A 12,548-nucleotide genomic window follows, 5' to 3' on the forward strand; every position below is an offset into this window, starting at 1 on the left:
ATTGTCATCGTAGGTATTTCAATCTCCCATATTCAAGCACAATTTTCCCTCACACAAAAGGATTAGGAAGCTTTATGGACCAAAATCTTCTGAAATAAATACCCGAACGAAGAGTCGCCCAGAAAAATCTTAACCATTGCAAATCCTCTTACAGGATCATCAATTTGGAATTTAAGATGAACTATGAAGATATAATAACAAATCACATCTTGTGGAAAATTGGTAATGGAAGAAGTGCAACCTTTTGGTCCAAGTCATGGAACAAATATAAATCTTTAACAAAAATTCCAGAATTGGAAAGATCCAATAAGATTACTACATTGAGATATGGGGTCATGGTTAGTGAGTACATGAAATGTGTCCGGATTGGTGACTCAAGAGAATACAGGTGGAATAATTTCAACATGCTCAACACACAAAGACAATATATTTTAATGAAAGAGTTATTCAAATGTCATATTTTGATTGGAGACGAAGAGAATCAAGTTATATGGTGTGCAACAAAATCCAAAAACTACTCCCGAAAGAAGGGCTATGATCTTTATGTACAGGGGTTGGAGAAATGCATGTGGCAACAAGAATTACGTTGGAACTTGAACTTTCTCTGAAAAGAAACTATATTTGTATTTGCATAGGTATGTTGGACACACCTTATGCGAAAGATGAATTGGTAAGGACCATTTCCAAACACTTTGAAGGAAATATACTCAAGTTGGCCGTTGCTACACAAAGGTTCGATCTGGGGCAGACTCTGGTACATTGTTCCCTCAATGATAATCTAGCATGTTTGGAAAGAGCAAAATGTTCACATTTTTAATAGTAAGGAATCCACATTGTTGTCAATCATAAATAAGAATGAAATTGTAATATGTGAACATATTAATGTGAATGTGGCTAAAAGGCAATTCGATAAGTTTACTTATTGGGATGAACAAGTAGCAAAGTTGTGACAAATCAAGAATAACAATAGCGAAAAGGAGGCCAAAAGGCCGCCTAAAGCTTAACTTCAATGACACCTATGGTGGAAACCCAAGACTGTATGTCATCGGCTTCATTAGGGATGAATATGGAAGGCTAGTTTTGGGGGCTTGGTCAATCTTCCCATAGGCACAAATAGCGATGCCGGATATATGACACTTCTCGGCACCTTAAAATTATGTAAAGAAAAAAACTTAAGTAACATTGAAATAAAATGAGATTCACTTAACGTGGTTCGAGTTGTGATATCCAACTTAGCACCAAAATAGAAATAAAAAATGTGGCTAAGTGGCATTAAGGTGTTATTAAAGGAAGTTAGAGATTATTCGATAAAGCATGTTTATTGAGAAGTGAATACAGATACAAATTTCTTGTCGAATCATGCAATCAATTAGGAGATAATATTGGTCATCTCAAACAATATTTCTATCTAGGAAGGCCTACGTCTCTTAGAGGCTAGCCTAAATTGTTAAAACGCCTCCACTGGCAACACTTGATGAGGATGATACTTATCTAAAAGAGAAAGGGAATCATCCAAAACATGCTTTTGAGGTTAAATATTGCTATTGTGTCTCATTTCAGCCATGATAGGGAACGACAAACCATTTTCTTAACTGGTGAAAATGGCAAGTTCCTCTGCCAACTCAAAAAAGAAGCACCTTATTTTATCTCTCAATCATAGTGCGAATGTATATATAAATAGGAAACAGTGGAACAACAACTAAGGGAAGTGTTTTCTTTCTTTGCGACATAGAAGAGGACGTTATTAGGAATATCATGGGGAAGAAAAATATTTCCAAGACACGCATACATAATGCGAAGTTACTAGAAAGGTTTGTATACAACATACTGCACACCACTAGAGATCCTAAGAAAACGAAGACAACCATAAAAAGGTTGGTGCATCCACAACTAAAGATCATGGCAATTGAAGTGGTAAAGGGTGCATCCCTCGAACCATAGCTTGGGTTGATTGGAGATGCCTTCTGCATTAAAACATGAAACAAAAATTAGAGGTTGAAAGACATTGTGACAGTTATGCAGGAAGCTTTGGAAGACAATCAAATGACAACATGTGAATATCTTGTATGCTTCAATGAGGAAGAACTCGCTCCTACTTAGATTGAATGACTTTAGGAAGTTCTTGTGCAAATGAATCATGTAAACCTTCATGTTTTAATGGAAGAGAGTTACCCCTACGGTAACAATTTTCCATGTGTGTGTGAGAGAGATAGAATATTAAACATTCCTTGAATATTTTCTCTTCATTTTGGACTAATTTTAACTAGCTTATCCTATGTGCAATGATTGACATACAAACTTTCAATATTGTAACATTACCTCAAAACTCTCGAGAGTTTGGAATCAAATTAACATTCACTAAACTTATAAACAAGGTCACCAAATATATATATATAGAGAGTGTGAATATATATTGCATGCAATATATGTCCATTAGGAAATATGTATCAATAATTGTATGGGTAGGAAACATTATTGGAATTAATTTATTGACATACGTTTTCTCCAATATATTTACTCTTATTACAACTAAAAGTTTGTTGAATGCAAATTTGATTTTGGACTCTTAGAAATTGTCCTTGCACTAACAAGTGGTGGACTAAGAGGTATTCATTATAAGTTTTCATGAGCCATCTCTTTAAAAGTTAAATAGATATCATAGCTTGTAGCTATATAATTATTTGGCTACAACATGAAAAAGAAAGAAGCAAAGTTGATACAATAACACGAGTTGGCATTACAACTACTTGTTTCTATTAACTCAACATGGTAGTTTTATTTGCCCATTTTATTTTACAAAAGATGAAAGTCTTCTTTTCCAAGTTGCTATTGATTTTCTCTCTAAAATGACCCAAAATATATTTTATATGCTATAGCTAGAAAGAATCAAAAATCAAATAAATAGATTTTTATATCTCACTATTATTTTTTTATACATATATTTGAAAATAGACTTGTTTTTAGAATATGCTTGTGAATAGAAACATTAAATGTCAAGTATAGTTGTTCACACACACACACACACACAACTATTTTGATTGCTAGAATAATTATTATTATGTAATGACAAGTACCTATCTTGTAATTGTATGGTCACAATAATTGGATGCTTGACCCAAATCATTCTTCAAGACAATATGTAGATTGATCATTTGTTTGTGAACGAGAATTTTGTATTATTAATAAACCTATTAGTTATTAACATTCAAGTGATTCTTTGATAATAAACTATTAAACTAGCAAACATTAATTATTGTCGTCATCTTACCATGATCATGATGAGAAAATAATCACAAGTTTTGATTCAAAATTTTTGTTTTTATCATTACATACCATTCATGATTAGATAATCCCATCACTTTTTAAATTTTCTCTTTCACAATCTACAATTAACTTTCCTCAATAATGAAGCATTCAAAATGAAAGTCAATGAGCGCTACATAGAGTCATATGTAGATATCAGTGACACTCATACAAATAACTACCTTCAAGAACAAAAAAATACTAACTTGCACAAAAATGAATTATTGTAAGAGATATTGATGTCATTGTTGCTAACACCATTTATCTCACAAACCTTCACCATAAAAAAATAAAAATTATTGTACAACTTATTGCACATTTTGTCACAACACTTATATTCTAAAATCTTAAATAATACAAGTGCCAATGCAACTTAGCCCATAACAATCATACAACAAGATTATCCACATGTAAAGGGCCCCACTTAATATTAACACATAAAACAAAAGTTGTGCATACATTCTTGAAAGATATATCTAATGACCCTGTTGTATATGGAATATAATATATTATAATTTGAAAACTTATATTATTAAATCAGTCCACACTTCTTTCCACCATATTTGTTGATTGATAGATAGAAAGTTTCACTAATTAAATTTGTTTTACCCATATAATTTGATCTAAGAGCGATGATTCTAAAACATAGGTCCTTGTAGTTGGGTAAATGCACAAAGTTAAGTCCATTTAGAGTGGAAGTTTTACACTTGGCCAAAAGCACAAAAATGTGTCAAATGAATTAGGGTCCCATTATGCTTTGGGGTCTCAAACCAAATTTGAAATAGAATCTTGTTTCACAACGAGATCCCAAACCTAAATTTATGAAACAAGATCTCATTTCAAAAACAATACTAGATCTCGTTTGATAAACTTAATCCTGAATCAAAAACGAGATCTAGTTTCAAAAACGAGATCCCATTTCATAAACAAAACAAGATTTTGTTTCATAAGAGGTATCCTATTTCAAAAACAAAACGAGATCTCATAATGAGATCGAGTTTTATAAATGGGATCCCTTTTCTTTTTATATTGTATTTTTTTATTATTGAAAATGGCATATATACATGTAATATATTATTTAAGTCACATTTTAATATGTCTTTTTCTTTTCTTATACTTTATTATATTTCATGTACATATCGAGGGGATGTTTGAGATTGGTTTCAAATGTCTAGGAGTTATAATTCAGATTCTAGATTTTAGATCTTATAAATTTTCAAACAGAGTCAAATTTCAATAATCAACAAACTCCTAGTAGAATTTTCTCACTCTCTATCTTTCTTGAACTCTAGACCCATCTTTGTCCATATCATTATTCCTTTATCCCTTGTCCACCTCTCTATCTTGCTCTCTCTCTCTCTCTCTCTCTCTCTCTCTCTCTCTCCCCAAAACTAGACCTATCTCTCTACCTCTATCTCACATCCTTAACTCTCTACTCTCTATCTCTTCTAGTTATACAAACCTCCCCTCACTCCCTACTTACCTCTATTTCTCTACATATGCCTCTTTATCTCTCGACATACCTTTCTCTCCCTCCCTACCAACTTAACTTTCTCTACATACATATCTCTTACACCCTCTCTCTCTTTCTCCCACCCAACTCCCCTCTCTCTCCATCTCCACCTCTTGACCCCTCCCTCCTTCCTTCTCTCTCTCTCTCTCTACCTATCCATCTATCTCTACTTTTGTCTATCTCCCCTCTCCCTCTCTTTCCGACCATCTATTTCTCCAACCACTCTCTTTATTTTCCCTCTCTACCTCTCTATCTCACTCTCTCCTCTCTCTCCCAAAATCTAGACCTATCACTCTACCTCTCTCTATCTCACATCCTTAGCTCTTTGCTTTTTGTCTCATCTCTCTCTCTACACACCTCCCTTTCTCTACATATACCTCTCTATCTATCTTGCATACCTTTCTCTCCCTCCATGTACCAAATAATATTCTTCTGCATACATCTCTCTCTCTCAAAATATAGACCTATCTCTCCACCTTATTCTCACATCCTTACTCTCTATTCTTTGGCTCCTCTCTCTCTATACACCTTCCCTCACTCCCTACCTACCACCCTCTATTTCTCTGCATATACCTCTCTACCTCTCTCTATTTCTCTCCTTCCCTACCAACTTATCTTTCTCCACATACATCTCTCTTCAACCCTCTAACTATCTCCCTCCCACCACCTCTCTCTACCTCTCCATCCCTCTCACTCTCCCCCTCTGTACTTATCCATCTCTCTCTACATCTTTCTATTTCCCTTCTCCTATCTCTCTATCCATCTATGTCACCAATCACTATCTGTATCTCCCCTCTTACTTACTCTACCTACCCCTTCCTCCCTCCCTCTCTACTTTTATAAAGAGAGTGAAAGGGGAGATAAATGGATAGAGAGAGGGAGAGAGGAGATAGAAAGAAGTAGAGAGAGATAGATACATAGAGAGTGGGAGAGAGGGAATGAGGGAGGGATCAAGATGTAGAGAGAGAGAGATGGAAAGAAGTGGATTGAAGAGAGTGGGAGAGAGAGAGGATGGAAGAGAGATGTATGTAGAGAAATATAGGTAGGTAGGGCGAGAGAGATAGAGAGAGGTATATGCATAGAAATAGAGGTAGGGAGGGAGTGAGAGAAGGAGTATAGAAAGAGAGAGAGGAGATAGAGTAGAGTTAAGGATGTGAGAGAGCGGAAGAGAGATAGGTATAGATTTTGAGAGGGAGAGGATAGAGGAAGAATGATATGGAGAGAGATGGGTCTAAACCTCGAAAGAGATAAAGAGAGTGATATAGAGAGAGGGAGAAAATGTTGATAGGAGCCTTCTGATTATTGAAAGTTGACTATGTTTGAAAAGATAAGATTTTATAAAATCTAAAATCTGTATTATAACTCCTAGAGATCTTTAACCACTCTCAAACATTTTGTCAATATATACATGAAATATAACTTAAAATATAAAGAAAACGACATTGAAATGTGACTTATTCTTAAATGTTATATTTCATGTCTATATAAGTCATTTTAAACATAAAAAAAATATTTTCTATGTATATATAAGTCATTTCCAATATAAAAAATAAACAATATAAATAGAAACAGGATCCCATTAATGAAAAGGGGTTCCGTTTTGATTTTGAAATGGGACCGCATTCCAAAAAGAATTAAATTCCAGCACTAATTTTTGCTTTGGATTTCATTTCGTATGAAGGCTTGGAGAGCCAACCCATAGACTTGAACCTAGTTTGACCTACAACTTCAAGGCCATGTCAACGTCCATACAAAATACTAACTTTGGACATATATCTATAGATCTTTTTTGCATATTTTTTTTTATTAAATTAAAACCCAATATAAATGAGAATGTGTAGATTTTAAATATGTAATTTTTTTATTGGATTAATTTAATATTTTTAAAATAATTTAATTTTTCTATTTTTAAAATAGTTTCTAATGAAAGAGGTCCATAAACTTGAAATAACATGTTTTCTTATTTTTTTAATAGCATTTTTGTTTTTTATGTTTTTTGAAAAACAAATTATATGACATCAAACTAGAGTCAATTCTATACTTCAAAAAAAATTTTAAAAAAAATGATAAGTCAAGTTATGCTTGTACACAAAGGGTTTTCAGGACATCATTTATGCCCAATAAATATTAACTGAAGAAGTTGAGAAATACAACTTCAGAGATTCCAAGGACACCTACAAGCAAAATACCTATCACAAGAGAAGAATGAAGGCAAAAAGTAATAGTGACTCTAAAAAAAAAGATTATCATTCAGAGAGGGAATAAAACAAAAAGTACAATACAATCCTTATAAAAGGAGAATATGCAACCCTAAAGTTGTGCAACCCTAAAGAAACCCTAAGGGGATAAAGTGTATTTAATAATTAGATACCTACCATATTATTAAATGCCTAGGTTTAACTTAAGCGTAGAGTATAATAGACTAATAATTAAATAAATAATTATTAGCTAATGCATGATAACTCTAACACCCCCCCTTAAGATGAACTTAGGGAGTAGCCAAAAAATTAAATGCATGAAGCAAAATGCAACTACATGATGAAGGCAAATTTGGGTCGCAACAACAAAGCCTGACGAGGTACCCAATCACAACCAAATCTTTATGAACCGGAGAAATAGAGAAAACCACGTGGAAAAAAACTCTACTCCAAAAAGAGATGGAATACAAGTGAAGGACTGAAGAAGCCTCCAAACAAGAATGTTCCAAAAGATAGGAACAAAAGAAGAGCAAAAGAATCACTGAAGCATGAAGAACCTGCAAACATTGTCGAAGAATAACTATTGATCTGAAGAACCTCCACTAAAATAGAAGATGATCAGGTAGAGAAGATAGTAATCTGCATGAGTGCCCTCAAATAGCACTACTCAAAAAAGATGGCAAACAAAGGCAAACAACTGAACTCGAAGATATAGATGACAAAAAACACCAAATTCTGAAGAGCTAATCAATCGAAGATGGAAGGTTGCCTCCAAAAATAAGAATGAAAGAGTGTCCATATGGTAAATGATCCATCTCACCAAAATGCATAGGTAACCAGCCACTGCATCCGCCTAGTACATAGGAACAAATATTGAATACATAGCTCACTCCAATGAACCAAGGAAGTATTAGAACCAACAACCAACAAGAGAAACCCCCCATAATGTTGACAAGGGAGAGGTGACAGGTACATTGAAACTGAATGCCAAGAAAAACTGCATGACAAAGAACCAGGAACAACGAGAGTGCAACAAAAAGTACAAACACATATAAAGGCTAGTGTCATGCAAGGAACACTCACTTGACACACATCATGAGGCTAATGTCATGGAAGGAACACTCATGTGACAAAGGTAGATGGAAAACAAAGGAAAACATCAAACCACCCATGGCACTTTATAATGTAGTGTGAGTATAATAAAGCACAAGATGTGCAAGATCCCAAGCATACAAGGCATAGTGGCACTTTATCTCAGTGTGTTTGCTAAAAAGAAAATGTTTACAAAATGATGTATACAATGCTCAAAAAAGACAAAAGGCTGGAAATACACGAAGAACAACCAACAACAAGCCATTCCACCCAAACGAGAAGTTTCCAGGAGCTCAAATGTCCAAGTAATTCACTAGAGTGTGAAAACACAAAAAACTAAATAAAATGTACTTGGAGTAAAATCTAGAAAAAGTGCATGGATGACTGTGAAGAGTTATGAAACACCATCCCAACGCCGCTGGAATCATGAAAAAACAAAGAAACTGGCGAAAAGATATGAGCTCAAGACTGAAAACAACACCTCTGACTTCAAATGGTTGTAGAATGTACCAGCATCAAAACTAGGTGATAAAACCCACAAATCTGGAAAATAGACGAAACCATATGCCCAAAACAAAGAAACCCCTCTTTTAGGGCACAAAGAGGGTCTAAAAGGGCCATTGTGCAGTCCGTACTGCTGACATTAGCAACCGAAAAGAAAAATCCCTTAAAAAAATTAGTCGTATGGATTTTTGTGCCTCAGAAAACGTGCCCCCTTTTTCCTCGAAATTTGTGCCTAGAAAAGGGCATAAAACCAAAAAATTCTCAGAGCCAAAGTTGTCCAAATTGGACAAATTTTATATGAAAATGGGAGTTTTTTGGTGTTCTGAGCTCAACAGTAAGGTCTGTTTGAGCCCAAAATGCCCAGAAACAAAAAAAATCTCTCCAGATGCAAATAAAAAACTTTGAAAAAACTTGAAACCCTAGCCTCCAAAAAATTAGGAACAAGTAGCAGCAGATGTTGGCTCTGATACTATGAAGAAGTTGAGAAATACAACTTCAGAGATCCCAAAAACACCTGCAAGCAAAATACTTGTCACAAGAGAAGAATGGAGGCAAAAAGCAATAATGGCTCTGAAGAAGAAGATTATCATTTAGAGAGGGAATACAACAAAAAGTACAATACAATCCTTCTAAAAGAAGAATATGCAACCCTAAATAAACCCTGAGGGGGTAAAGTGTATTTAATAATTAGAACCTACCATATTATTAAATGCCTAAGTTTAGCTTAAGCGTAGAGTATAATAGACTAATAATTAAATAAATAATTATTAGCTAATGCATGATAACTCTTGACATTAACAAAAAAAAAAATTACAAAAAAAAAATTACAAAAAATATCCTCATGAATCTTGAGTGTGTTACAAATCTTTTCTCAGAAGGATTTAGAAAAATACTTTCATTTAAGTCAAATTATGCTTGTCATATATGGGCATGGTATGGTCTTGAAAAAATGACTTTTAAACAATAAGTTTTAGAAATGCCTATTGAAACTTAATTTGTATCATTTGGTTATTAAAATAAATTACATATTTGGAAATTAGACTTTGCACACTATGTTTCATATTCCTGACTTTTTTTAAGATTCATTCTTTAAGTGCTTCAATTTTTTACATCAATTGGAATGAATTCTGGAAAATGAGGAAAACACTTCCACTTTTTTGCACTCAACTTCTTACACACACCTAGCTAGTTTAATGAATAAAATTATATGTCTACAAAAATCTCACGTTCGCTATTATAAAAACTTCATTATAAAAACCAACCATGAAGACTTCAAAAGGCTTCATTATTATCAATGAAATTTAATAATCGAGTTGCATGATAATCAACCATGAATACTAATATAGTCTTATTGTATGTATTGTATTGGTAATTTTGTGTTTTAAGTCCTACCCATGGTCAAACCTATTCAATGTTTGATAATAAGATACGTCTCAAAGCACCATAGATTACCAAAAGCTACATTGAAACAATTAGTTGCCAATGAAAACTGCAAGGTGGTGCATCATTGCATTGCCTTCACTTTCTTTATGATTTCACTGAAGTCAGAATATCCTTTTACTTTTATACTAGAACTTGTGTTGTAAGGAGGTGCAAGGGTTACATAAATCTGTGTGTTTGTGCGCACTCATGCACTACATTAATTAATTCACAATATCTTATATAGGCAAGGTAAAAAGTTTAGCATTTCTTCATGACAACCTTCAATCATTTGTTTTGTGATAGTCATATTATCATTCAAATCTCAAGAAACTTGGTCCATCATTCACAAACTAAACACATAGAGGTCCACATGCACTTCATTATGTAACTTATTTAGGAACAAGGCATTTATTCTCCTTTCCTCTCTTTTCTTGGGGGATTTCTTTCTCTTTGTTTTGGGAGATTCCTTTGTACACGAGCACCTGACATGGTCATATCTTATTGGCACTAGAGAAGGTGTGTTATTGTAATTTTAAATTTTATTTTCTTATGTATTCTCCTACACCTTTATTTTAGCTTATTTAGGTAGGTTACCACATAAGTTGAGTTTTGGGTGTGGTAGGCGTGACACAATTCCATAATAGTCACACTTTCCCTATTTGAATAATGTGGTGTTTTCTCATGTCGTAGGAGATTCACTTCCTAATGCATGAATTTTCCACCCTTTTCTCACTTTGCATTTTCTATAAGTGTTTTCTTGTTGCTACGTATTATACATGCATTCTTGTATTGGATGAAAACCCTTTATGTTTTTTTAAAATCTTCTATTTGTTTGAACTTTTGGTGATTCTAGCTAGTTGCTTGAGGCATTAGACTTTGGTAGATTTTGTTTCACAAATTTAAGACAATGTAGGATGACTAACTCAAAAGAGGATAAGACGTTTGTAAAACTTTCAAGAATCAGAAACACAAATGTCCAACCATGTTTAAAACTTCACAACTTTTAGTAAAAGCTAAGATCCAAGCCTTCTCAGTGCATGGGGATTTTGAAATTTTAATGCTATGGAAAGATGAGAGGACATGCAAGATGACTAAGTCAAAAGTTAACCAAGAATTCCAAAATCCTTAAAGAAATAAAAATACAAGTTGTCGTCCACATTTAGCTAGCCAAGTGCTCAAATAATTCAATATCAAATGTCAACCACCCATTAAAAAATATTTCTAAATTTGATCTTGCATCCTCAAATAGATAAAAAATACTTTGCAACAGATGAATGCAAGCTTTACTAGTGATGTAATCAACAACTTACATGGAAGTGAATAGAGAATTGTTACCAATTCCATGCAATAATCTTAATTCTTGTTCATGCTAGGGAACTCGAAGAGCCTAGGACTTACAATTATAGACCATCCTTGACAACCTACTTAAGAGTATAAATATAGTCTCATGTTAAAATAATTTTTGATTAGGGTAGAATCTAGCCAGGTTTACTCTTTATCCAAGCATAACTACAATTTATCACAAGTAGGAGATTGAAGACAAATTGGGGATTTTAACCATGAGCTTCCATGATTGAATGTTTTTATGAGATATGATCTTTGACAATTAAAGACAACTTGATTCCTTTCTCTACATTAGATTACCCAGTGTTGTTGGTAACTCTTTGTTAATGTCTAGTTATTTTGCTAGTGAAAGGACTCAAACTCCTAATTAACTAATTTTGTATGTTTTTCTATAATGCATATGATGAACAGAGAAAAATGGAAAAGTAGCGTACCTCAACATTGGGAAAGTAGAGAACCTCAACATTATAGCAGACTTGAGATCAAACCTTACTACACAACTAACTCATCAACATAAATAAAAGTAATTTTTTAAAAATTGATTGATCAAGATAATAGGAAACCTTCACTTATCATAGAATTGAAGGTGTCTTGATGAGAAAAAAGGGTAGACCCTACCACAATAATGAGGCAAATCAAAACCATTCTCCCTACCATTGCTATTTCAATCTATTCACCAATTAAAATCTGATTTAATTGGGAAAATTAATCATAGAATTGAAGGCGTCTTCTTATTGAGATTTCAACATGAGCATTGGAATCTAATGCTTTTTGCTTAATGTATTTCCTTTCTCAATTGGTTGAGCATCTTCATCTTCATCATCCACCTTAAAAACTACTACTAATGATCAAAAGTTAAGTTCCCGTCGCCCTCTATGCTACAAACAAATTAGTGTTGATATAAATTTAATAATAGTATATGATTTTCTTTGATGATAAAATCAAATCAAAATTCATTTTATGTTTAATATGATCCAAATTCCTTTCTTTCGTAATATCATGTCCATAATAATATCTACCTCTCTATTAACTCTGTCATTTGGGAGGAAATCCTATTCCAATGAGAAAAAGATCGAGTTTAGTGATCCCATGAAACATTTACAAGAATTATATATCATTTGGTGAGAAACAATCATTAATTTGAACACTTGCAATAGTTCAAAACATAATGC

The sequence above is a fragment of the Cryptomeria japonica genome, chromosome 10 (genome assembly GCF_030272615.1).
Source record: "Cryptomeria japonica chromosome 10, Sugi_1.0, whole genome shotgun sequence".
Lineage (NCBI taxonomy): Eukaryota > Viridiplantae > Streptophyta > Pinopsida > Cupressales > Cupressaceae > Cryptomeria > Cryptomeria japonica.